Source organism: Tiliqua scincoides, chromosome 1 (genome assembly GCF_035046505.1).
Source record: "Tiliqua scincoides isolate rTilSci1 chromosome 1, rTilSci1.hap2, whole genome shotgun sequence".
In the NCBI taxonomy this organism is placed as follows: domain Eukaryota; kingdom Metazoa; phylum Chordata; class Lepidosauria; order Squamata; family Scincidae; genus Tiliqua; species Tiliqua scincoides.
Window position 1 is genome coordinate 258,387,353 of NC_089821.1, and position 11,497 is coordinate 258,398,849.

Consider the following 11,497-nt stretch of genomic DNA (forward strand, 5'->3'; position numbering starts at 1 on the left):
ACTATTTGGAGAGTCAACATGTCTTAAATTAGTGGCTAACAGCCCAATCCTGAACTGCCCAGCGCCCAAGGCTGCAGCGACACTGAAATGGCTGCCTCTGCATCCTATGGTTGTTCAGGTAGCTGCAGGCAGCTCCCAACGCCTCCTCGGGGGAAAGGGGCATTCGTCCCCTACCCCAAGTAAGGAAGCAGCCCTGCAATGGGACTACTCAACTCTGCACCAGCTATTTTGCCAGCACAGAGTGGCCCCATGTCGGGCCAAGAGGCCCAACGTGAGACTTTGGATCCAGCAGAGCTGAGGTCTTCTGGATCGGGCCCTACGATCCTCAAACATAGAACCCCTGCTCATAACTAATTACCCTTGTACCTCCTCAGTCCAGTGCTTTCCCCTTCCTGTCTGCCTGACCCTTTCTTAAAATTGTATGTATCTTGCTTGGATTTTTTTGTTTCTATGTTGCATTTTGGTTGTCCCTTCAAAATGCTAGAATTCTGAGAGGTGAAAAAGCCACTGCAGCTCCCTTTTAATTACTAAATCATGGATGGAGGACCTGCACCCCAATGGCTGGATTTGGCAACAGAAGTGAACTTATATTCAGTCCCATTCTCACCCCTACCCCCCCCCCCAGTGTTGCCAGTAAGGCAAACGAAAGTGTTTTCAAAAGTTGAGTGTGAAAGTTAAGCCATGCTTGAAAATTGTTTCTCTTTGGATTTTATATGAAATGTTATGGCTTTGCATGAAAACATATGCTGTGAATTGGACTCTGGAGTAATTAGAAGGAAAGAGTTGCATTTGGCTGTGGGAATTTCAGGTCCAAACCCATCTGTAGGCCAAGTCCTATCCAATTTTCCGGTGCCGGTGCAGGTATGCCAATGTGGCATGCACTGCATGCTATGGTGGAGAGGCAGTCACAGAGGCCTTCTCAAGGTATGGGAACATTTGTTCCCTTACCTTGGGGCTGCATTGTGGCTGCACTGGTGCTGGAAAGTTGGGTAGGACTGGGCCCTAAGTTGTCTATTTGCCCTTCCCCAGCACCTAGCTGGCCTAACTCAGTGACAACCTCCTATAGGCTGCCCTGAACTCCTTGAAGATGATGTGGGATAGAGATATGACAAATAAATACATGTGCTGTATTATTGTGAAGACTCCTATGTTGTAAATCATCCTGTTTTTACAGTAAAGCTAGACTATCTATGACAAGGTTAGACGTGCAGCAAAATACTCTTCCAGCTGCTAAACTATTAACCAGAGAATAAACTAGATCCCAAGGCTATAGTCATTCACCATAATGCATAATACACATAGCTAGCCTGGAGAAAGAATTGTGGGTGTACATTCATTACAGCACTGTGGTGGAGGAAGACATGCACAGGTGGTCTTGGCTACACATGCCAATCTCAGCAGGAGGGTTGGCTAGAATCCTGAATTTGAGGGAAATCTAGTCAAGAAGACACCCAAGTGCCTGGCATGCTGTGCGACTCTTCTGTGATGTTTCTGAATTCGAAAAGGACTGTAGGATTATTATTGTAGTTGTTAATATTAACATTGATGTACCACTTTTCAACAAAAAGTAGTTCACAAAGTGGTTTACAGAGCAAAACAAACCAATAAACAGTTGGATGTGGATGATCTCTACCCTGTTTAGGATGCTGAGGCATCACAGAAACTTCTGTGGCGAGCAGGTCAGCGGTGTCAAAAAACAGATAAAAATAAGCAAGAAGTAGGAGAAAAATCAAGAAATTTTGCCACAAATACTGACAGTATGGAAAAGAACACCCAGGATGTCCTATAGATGTATGGAGGGGAAGTATTTCTGGGGGACATCAAGTAAGGAACAGAAACTAAAAAAGCAGCCATTTTGAGTAATATTTAAAGAGCTGCACATTTCAGCTAAAGTTCCATGATTGCACACTCCAGTCTCCTGACTGCATTATCTATAAGGTTTGCAACAGTAAATTTGGTTATACTTTTAATTTGTGGAGGTTCATGGAGGAAAGGAGGTTTCCAGTACACCATGCCCACTGAACGGGCATGGTTTCAGTCAAAGAATAATTTAACCAAAGAAACAAGCTCTAAGGAAGAGAAATGTGGCCGTTTTCACCTTGTTGCAAGCCCTTGGTGCCCATTGTGGAATCCGCGTGCCCCTTTACTGTGCATGTCCACGTTTTGCTTGCAACTGTTAGACCTGCTCCTCCAAAATGGGTCAACTTGGAAATCTTGACCCACCAGACTGTGTTTCCTGTGCAGGTTTTCCTCTTGGCTGAGATTACCAGACATGTGGGGCTCCAATGCATAAAGGGCTCATTTTATAAGGTAAATGGCAAAGTTATGTGGTGTTGCTCACTAGACCAACCCCCTGAAAAAGCACGTAAAATCAGAGCAGGGGGGAAAAGCTCAGTCTGGCAGCTGTGAAAACTTTCACTGCGAGTGCAGTCAGAGCAGATGCTTCAGCTTAACTCCAACCGCCCCCTTCGAGCTGCATGCAGCAGCAACGCCGCCTCCGGATTATGAGTCACTTTGGATGGCAGAACCGCGGCTGGCTGCCAGTCCATGTAAATTGTTGCTTTATAGTCTCTTGTCTCTATAGACGTTCAGATGCATTTCATTTGGAGTTCCCTTTATGAAGCCAAAGGGGATGGAAAGGGGAATTCTTCTTTATTGCTGCTTTCACCAGCTGCCCGTTCCTCTTCGTTTTGTGGCAAGCTTCTGGGCCTCCTCTTGCATTCTTGGTCCTGACACATTTTGGCTCCATCGCATCTTTCTAACTGTTTTGGTCTCTCACTTTCCTTCAGATGATTCCCTCAAGGCCTAATGACACCCTGATACTTAGGCGACAATCCTATATGTACTTCCCCAGAGTAAGCCCCCTTGAACACCAACTGACTTCTGAGTAGACATGTCTAGGATTGTCCTGTATATTCCCTCCCCAAAGACAGTACTTTGGTTTGTACTGAGCAGTATCATAGAGGCTCTGTGGGAATCTTGCCTCTCTCCTGTGCATTCCATAGGTGGGGGACTCTACATCATAGGCATGGGGAATGACACAGTGAGGCATACAGAGACACACAAAAGCTCAACTGCAGTGCTGGTGGAGGTTTATTGGAGGGAGATGTACAGAAAGGGATAAGTGTGGAGGCTGTCCTGCTGATGCTGAGCAGGATTTGTCTCCAGGGTTGTGGCCTTGCCTCTCTATCATTCCTCTTGAAGCAGTGGGCCAAGGGGCTCAACTTTGGCTCGGCTCAAATGGTGGCTCTTCTTAGGCTCCTGCCATGGCTTGCAGGTGTACCCCTGCTGGGCAATGCTACACAGCTCTGGGGTGAATGTCCAGGTAGGGGCTGACTTTAGGGGTGCATAATTAGCTCCACATGCTCTGCAGGTTAAGGCCATAGATTTCTTGGTTCTTCCTCCCCTGCTTCTATGTTCTTTTCCTCCTCTCTTTCTCCCCTCCAGCCTTCTTCACCTCCTATCCTATAATGACTCTTCCACCAGGTTCCAGCCCTCCTCCAGCCCTATCCCAGTTGTACCTCTTTGCATCCCAATCTCGAGCCCCAGCTCCTTCTCCCATTTTTTGGTTCCTTTCTATCCTTCTTTCCTTTGTCCTGATATCGTCTTCTAGTCTCACTCTTCTGCCTCCCTTCTTGGACTTTTCCCTCTTGATTTTAAACTTTCCCACTCCCAGTGTCTCTCCCAACTAGCGAAACCATGGCCAGCCGCATTGCCGCTGGGTCTTATGAGGCTTTGGGTCCTGGCAGTGAGGTCACCGCTGGACTTGGACTGCTGTCCAGCAGCAGTTCTTTGCAGCTTCCTCCCCTTGTACTGTGGCTCAAAGGCTACACCCTGGATATGTGGCCACTGTCATTCATGGCTTGGTAATTTCTAGATTAGATTTTTATAGTGCACTGTGTTTAGGGCTTTCCTTGGAGACTGTCTGGAAAATTCAACTAGGTCAAATCCATTGCTTATCGGTAGATACATACAACTCAGTGAGAGGATATAACATCTTTTTTTACAGCAGCTCAATTATCTACCAATGTTGGCAAACCTGACTAAGGGTATTCTCACATAATACCAGAACCAGGGGACATCCACTAAAATTGAGTGTTGGGCGGGTTAGGACAGACAAAAGAAAATATTTCTTTACTCAGCACGTGGTCGGTCTGTGGAACTCCTTGCCACAGGATGTGGTGCTGGCGTCTAGCCTAGATGCCTTTAAAAGGGAATTGGACGAGTTTCTGGAGGAAAAATCCATTATGGGGTACAAGCCATGATGTGTATGCGCAACCTCCTGATTTCAGAAATGGGTTAAGTCAGAATGCCAGATGTAGGGGAGGGCACCAGGATGAGGTCTCTTGTTATCTGGTGTGCTCCCTGGGGCATTTGGTGGGCCTCTGTGAGATACAGGAAGCTGGACTAGATGGGCCTATGGCCTGATCCAGTGGGGCTGTTCTTATGTTCTTATGGTACAAACCAAATTTGCGCTGGAACAGGCAAGCCAGGAAGCTTGTGCTGTATCCAGCGCAGGATTGTGGCCAGCAGTGGCTTAGCCAGAGGCAAGGGGAAACATTTCCCCTTACCTCCAGGTAAGGGCTGCTGGCCTCAACGGGTCTCCTCAGACTTACTCCACCTCCTAAGGCATAACTGCTGGATTCCAGCCCCGCCTCCGGCTCCCTGCACACCCACCCCCGGGGCCGCCATTGCCCTCCCTCCCCCCACCAAGGAACACCTCCCTCCCTCCCTCGCCCCGTCTCCCCCATGCCTACCTGTCACCCTTGCGTCGGCTCATCTGAGCTGATGCAAGGAGCTGGGAGGAAGCTGGCGCGGGGCCCTCCCTTGGCCTCCACAGGCCAGTGCTTCTCGGAGCGCCGGCCTGGCTTCCTCCCATGGAGGTGCAAACGTACTTTACAGAGCAGTACCCTGGAGCAGTGGTTCGCAAACCAGGCGCTACAGGATGTCCCTGGTGGCCTGGTCCAGGCCAAAATTGCACAATGTTTGCAATGTTTGTTCAAGGCACTCTGTACTTTCCAACGTTATTCCTATACAGGTGGTGCTTCTGTATCTGCGGGGGGTCTGCTCCCAGACCCCCTGCAGATACCGAAAACTACGGATAACAGAATCTGCGGTTTTTTAGCTCATTGGGCTCTGAACATGACCAGAGTCTTGCTCCAGTCTCACCTGGAGCCGTTTTGAGGCCTGTAGAGCCTGTGCACGGCCTCTACAGGCTTCAGAATCACCTCCTGATATCCTAGAAGGGCACCTCTGGCAGGAGGTCTGGTCTAGAGGGGCAGGAGGTCTGGTCTAGAGGGTAGAGCCTCCGTCTGCCTGAAGATAACATCCACAAGGTCGCCAGTTCGAGGCCACCGGCACCGTGCGACCTTGGAGCAGCTGACAAGCTGAAGCCGAGCAATTCCATCTGCTCTGAGTGTGGGAGGATGGAGGCCAGAATGTGAAGCCAGATCAGAATGAAACACCTTGAATGTAGTGGTTCTTGAAAGAAAGAACCTTCTTTCAAATTTTAAAAATCCCTATTTAATAAGGGATTTAAATAAAAGCCTGCCTATGTAAACCGCCTTGAATAAAGTCTTGAATAAAGACCAAGAAACGTGGTATATAAATACCTGTTGTTATGATGATGATGATGATGATGTCTGGAGGCTGTTCTGAGGCCTGTAAAGGTCATGCATGGCATCTGTGGACATCAGAAGAGCCTTTGGAGGCAATTGGAGCACAGCTTCGGTCACCTCCAGAGGCTTCAGGTTGGACCAAATCTGGCTAAATGCAGGTCTGGGGACCAGCGTTAAACCAGATCCACAGATACAAAATCCATGGATACAGTGGTGTCACTAGGATTCGAGTCACCCGTTGCGGGAGGCCTGTGCGTCACCCCATGTAGTGGGCAGGGCAACGCCCCAGGTGGGCGTGGTGATGTGCCTTTGCCCCGCCCCCACTGGTTTTTTGGCTGTACCTTTTGTTAGAACACAGATATTTAAATGTAGTTTGTTTCATTGCATTCTGCATGAAATTACACATCGATTGATATAGAACATGATGGTCTTATTCCTACAAACTCTGATTTTAGTGATTTTGAAAACTTGTAGAGTCTCACCCCCCCCCCCCGTGTCAACTTGCTAACACCTTATTGCAGCAGTTCTCAAACTTTTAGCACTGGGACCCATTTTTTAGAATGACAATCTGTCCAGGACCCATTGGAAGTGATGTCATGGCCAGAAGTGACATCATCAAGCAAATTAAAATAAATAATTATAAATAAATAAATTCAAATAAAATAATTACATAAGGGGGAGCCAGTCCTGTTCCACTAAGTGAATCTACTCTGAAGTAAGTCCTATTGTGGTCAATGGCACTTACTCTCAGGAAAGTGTGGGTAGGATTGCAGCCTGTGAGCCCAATCCTATGCATGTCTACTCTGAAGTAAGTCCCATAGTGGTCAATGGAGCTTACTCTGTAGTCTGCCTGCAATAACAACCCCCAAAAAGAATCAGTGAGATTTCCAGCCCTCCCAGTGCCCAGTTTAAAGTTCTTCTATTTCAGGCATATCAAGATAAAGACCCACCTGGCTTTGCAAGTGCAAAATAGAAAACTTCTCCTTACCAGTTCAAGCCACTTTTTTGTCCTTTTTAGTGGGGAGGGAGGCTGCCTTCTGGAGTTGCGCTCCAGCTCCATGGATTGGGACCATTCTGGTGTCCTCACATTCCCCTTTGCCTGGCCTGACCACCAGCTAAGGCATATCTGCCTACTCGCAAGTAAACATGACATGAGGCTGCTTCACTTTCCATGGAGTTCCATAGACTCGCAGCTAGGAGGGGTGACCTCCTTCTCTGTGTTTTTGGGGGTTGCATTCATTGGATCAGGGCCACTCCAACGGAGCCTCTCAGCCTGCCTTGACTAAGGCAAGTCTGCCTACTCACGAGTAAACGTGGCCACGTGGCTTCGTTTCGGGCTCAGGCTTGCAGCTGGGAGGGGGGAGTTTCTCGGGTGTTTTTGGGGGGCTGCATTCATTGGGTCAGGACCATTCTGGTGTCATTGAATTCCTCTCAGCCTGCCCTTTCTGACGCACTAAGGCAAGTATGCCTACACGCGAGTAAACGAGTGATATGGCTCACTTTCACTTTCCATAGGGCTCCATGCATTTTTTCCTACTGGTTTTTTGACCATAACTTTTGAACGAAAGGAGCTATTTCAATTCTGTTTTTTGCACTGCATTCCGCATCCAACAGTGTATGGCATGACTTGGTAGCTCCTAACATCGCGAAGTTATTGCATCCTCCCCAGGGGGCATCACCCCCCAGCGGGTCACCTGGTGAGGCTGGCACCCCCCGCACCTCTCTAGCGATGCCAGTGCATGGATAAGTAGGCTCAACCTGTATTTTAAAGTCTCACTATTTGTATCATTTTAAAATATTTATTACAAAAGCACATACTAAAAGCACCAATCAGTCACACAAATCTCTGTAATTCCTATCTATTTTTTGTTTTTCTATTATTTTTTATTTCTATTCTATTCTGTTTTTTTAATGAGCACAACTACATTGCCACCAGTTTGCACACACCAGCTGTGTTTTTAATGTTTGTGTATTTGTCATTAGTCTTTTGCATACGTTTCATCTGACCGTTTTGAAGAGGACATAGAACTTTTTTTGGTCATGCACTATCCCCAATATAAATTGATCAATTATATTGTTGTAGAGGTGATCTAAAGACAGAGTTTCCAAAACTGTTTTTCCAACCTTTGTAAGTATCTCAAAGCAGTTCCTAAATTCCTTGCGTACCGACTTCCAGAGGATTCTGGGGGAGTTGGAACTACAACTGTAATGCTACCCTGACCATCTAATTGCTCTATGTTTACTTATCAGCCCATTCATTTTGCAAGTTACATGTACAATTCTTACTCCTTTCTTGATTTTATCTCTGTTACTCCCATTAAATGATTAATATATGCTAACAAGGAGGTGCTGTATCATCTTTGTTCTTTTAAAATGTAAACTCATTTGAGAGGTAATTCAAAGTGTTTCTCTAAAAAGTATTTTCATCCTATGCTCCTGCAGTTTTGCTTTCACAAATTCTTTTTGCTAAATTATTTGTCAGTGGGAAGCAGGAAAAGGTGTGAAAAGCAATCTGGTTTTACAGTTTTGTCATTGGAAAAAGTGCAATTATTGTTATGCTGAAAACCTGTCAGACATGATGGGGCTTTAGTAAAAATGGGGACAGTGCAATGGCTACAGATACTGCAATCTATGTAATTGCCATGGATCCTGAAATTACCACAGGTACTTAAATCTGCAGATGCACTCCGTTGATTGCTGGCATAGCAGGATTATGGGACTAGGCATCCTAGGATTACATGTGACCTGAGATCATATGATCTGACTAACTGAGGAAGGACAACTCCCCCCCATGGCACCCCTGAACATACACCAAACATGCTCAGAAATGTGAAACTGCTCACTCTTGAAGGGCAACAAAGTCTAGAAACTTCTGTTTTATTCCATTTAGGAAAATGAATGACTACTGATGCCCACAAGGCAGCAGTTTGTCTGCTGAGCAGTAAGAAAGACTCACAGGAACTCTGTGGGACTGCATCAGTGTAAATAATAATTCCCTTTAGCATTTGGGGCAGAGAAAATCTGTTTTAGCCATTTCTGTGCTTCTTTTTTGGTCCCCTCAAATCTCCACAGTTTATAAAATAACTGGGGAGAAACGGCCATTTGGAAAACCGCATGCAAATGTGTTTGTTCAAACTCCCCTCTTTAATGATATTATTTCAAGACTCACTAAGTTTTATTTTTACTTATCATGCAACTCACTTAACAGATTTCGCCCTGGCCACAAAACACTCGATACGTTTTCAGAGCAGCTATATTTAAATGTATCTGGGGCCAGACCTATATGAAGAGGCTCGTAAATAATTGGGAGGCCTCAGTGAGCGGAATGACGGCTGAAAGGGGACAACTCTCTCCTAGTTGATTGGTAGTCTGGATTCTGACAATGTTTAATAAAAGAAGACATTGCAAAATTCCTCACTTCCATCAAAGAGCTAAGATATATGTGCTATTATCTTATTGGGGGGTAGTTTTAAAAGTAGCCTTGTTATTTATTTATTTTATTTTATTTTATTTATTTATTTATTTTTCACATTTTTATACCGCCCTTCCTCCAAAGAGCTCAGGGCGGTTTACACAGCTGCTCCTCCCCTCTTTCTTGTCCTCACAACAACCCTGTGAGGTAGGTGAGCTGAGAGAAAGTGACTGGCCCAAGGTCACCCAGGAAGCTTTGTGGCTGAGGGGGGTATTGAACCTGGATCATCCAGGTCTAAGTCCACCTCCCAAACCACTACACCACCCTGGCTCTCTGTTATTGATTGTCCATATAATCTACAGGATGTGGTAAAACCAGATGTTTAGATGGCTTTAAAAGTGGAATTAGTAAATTCATGGAGGAGAGGACCATATCTGAAAGCCCTACTTGTGAGTTCACCACAGTGCTAAAGCAGAATGCTTGTTTTGTGGAGATTTTGTGCTGTTCCACTGGATTCTTTTTGTCCCTATTTGAAGTAACAACCACTACTGAAATTAGCTGAAACTTTAACTTAAACCTCATTCATTTCAATGGGACTAACAATCTAATCTTATCCCCCACCATTGATGAAGGAGAGGGGTGATCAGAAGGCCATTTTTAAGCTAATTTTAAGGCCATTTTAAGCTAATTAAGGGTGCAATACAGAGCGCTCATTTGGCTGGCACAGGTCCCCTGTGCCAGCCCAGGAGTATCACAAATGTGCCAAAAAGCATGTCCGTGACTCCTCAGCAGTTGGCTAGGCTGGTGCAAGGATATGCACCAGCCTGCTAGGGCTGAATCCAGACCCGAAGGGGTAAGTTCACACTGGCTGAGGCAGGCCGGCATATTGGGGGTGGGTGGGAGATGATGGCAGGAGGACAGAATGGAAGTGGGGAAGGGGAATTTTTGGGCACTATAAATTTTTGGGCACCTGGAGGGGGGCAGGATCAGTTGAGGCAGTGCAGACAGAATCTTAATCGCCACTCCCCAGCCCTGCAACCTTACACAGAACATAAGGATTCGTGTCAGCAAAATCGCTGGCACAGATCTGAGTAGCCCCATAGGGGAATGGCAAGGGATAAGGGGAAAAATATCCCCTTACTCCAAGTTAAGGAGCAAGCCTTATTCCAGCCGGTAGCAACCTTGTGCTAGATAGAGTGCAGGCCATTCAACCTGCCTGTTCCAGTGTAAGTTAGGACTGGGCTGCCCATAACTTTTTGACTTACCCTTGAGTAGACCTCCTGACTGCCTATGGGTCTCCTCAGACTCACACCAGCCATGTAGCTGGCATATAACTGAAGAGAGAAAGAGGAAAGGCATGCTGAACAGTGGGGGATAGGATCTGGCCTGTGCTGCTGAGATCCATCCTCTCCAGCCCACTTCCCACTCCTGCTCCCTCTCTATGCCGCCAAATGCTCTGAACTCTCCCTTTCCACCCCTGTTGCCAATGTACCAAGACCCGTGGAGCCACCAGAAGCTGCTTGCACTTGCATTGCACCTCTGCCCATTGCGACAGCAGTCTGGGAGCACACAATGGTAACCCAGCTTTCAAGCTGATACAAAGAGCCTTGTGCTGCTAGAATGCAAATTCCAGCAGTGCAAAGCCCAAATAGAACTGGGTCGTCAGTCATGTCTAATTTTCTTTGGGTACAGCTCTTGTCTGTGAAAGGAATTATCTGTGAAAGAAATATATAACCATATATACAAAGTTCCACATCTCCTTTGATTCTTCAAGGGCTGTATTTTACTTTGAGGGACAACAGATACACAATATATAGGACAATATCACCAGGATTTATTATACTCCACACACAGCAATTAACAACTTTTTTATATTTTGGGTCAATTATTTTGTACGCAGAAGGTTATGTTTGTTTTTTTTCTCTGAGTCCTCCAAAATGTCCATTAAAATGATTTTTTTTACTCTAAATCTTTGGTTTCCTAAAATATGCACAGAGACAAACCATTTTATTTGGAACTGAAACCCATGTTCAGCCTTTTTCCATTCACAATGCTATCTCAATTTGAAATGGTGTTTGATATTGGAATGTCAGTTTGAACTGTACTGAAAACATAATTTAAAGTTGGTTTTGATGTTTTGTTTTGTTCTGAAGTCAATATTTTGCCTTAAACATTCCAGATTACTCAAACCTATGGTTTTCAGCCAAATGTGTGACGGAAAACCGTTTCTAAAAAAATTAAATCTCCTTGTGGAATAAAAATATCATTTTCCAAACAGTTCTGCTTCTTATTTTCTAACACTCAGCATGTCTCTCAAGTCACATTCACATGAGCAGGCGGTGTTCCTGAGTAGCCTTTGGGGTAGCAACGCTTCCAAGGCTTATATAACAATATATGTTTCCTTGAGATACACAGATATTGTCTAGGGATTGCTACTTTTCAATTTAGCACCAGAATTCTCATAACT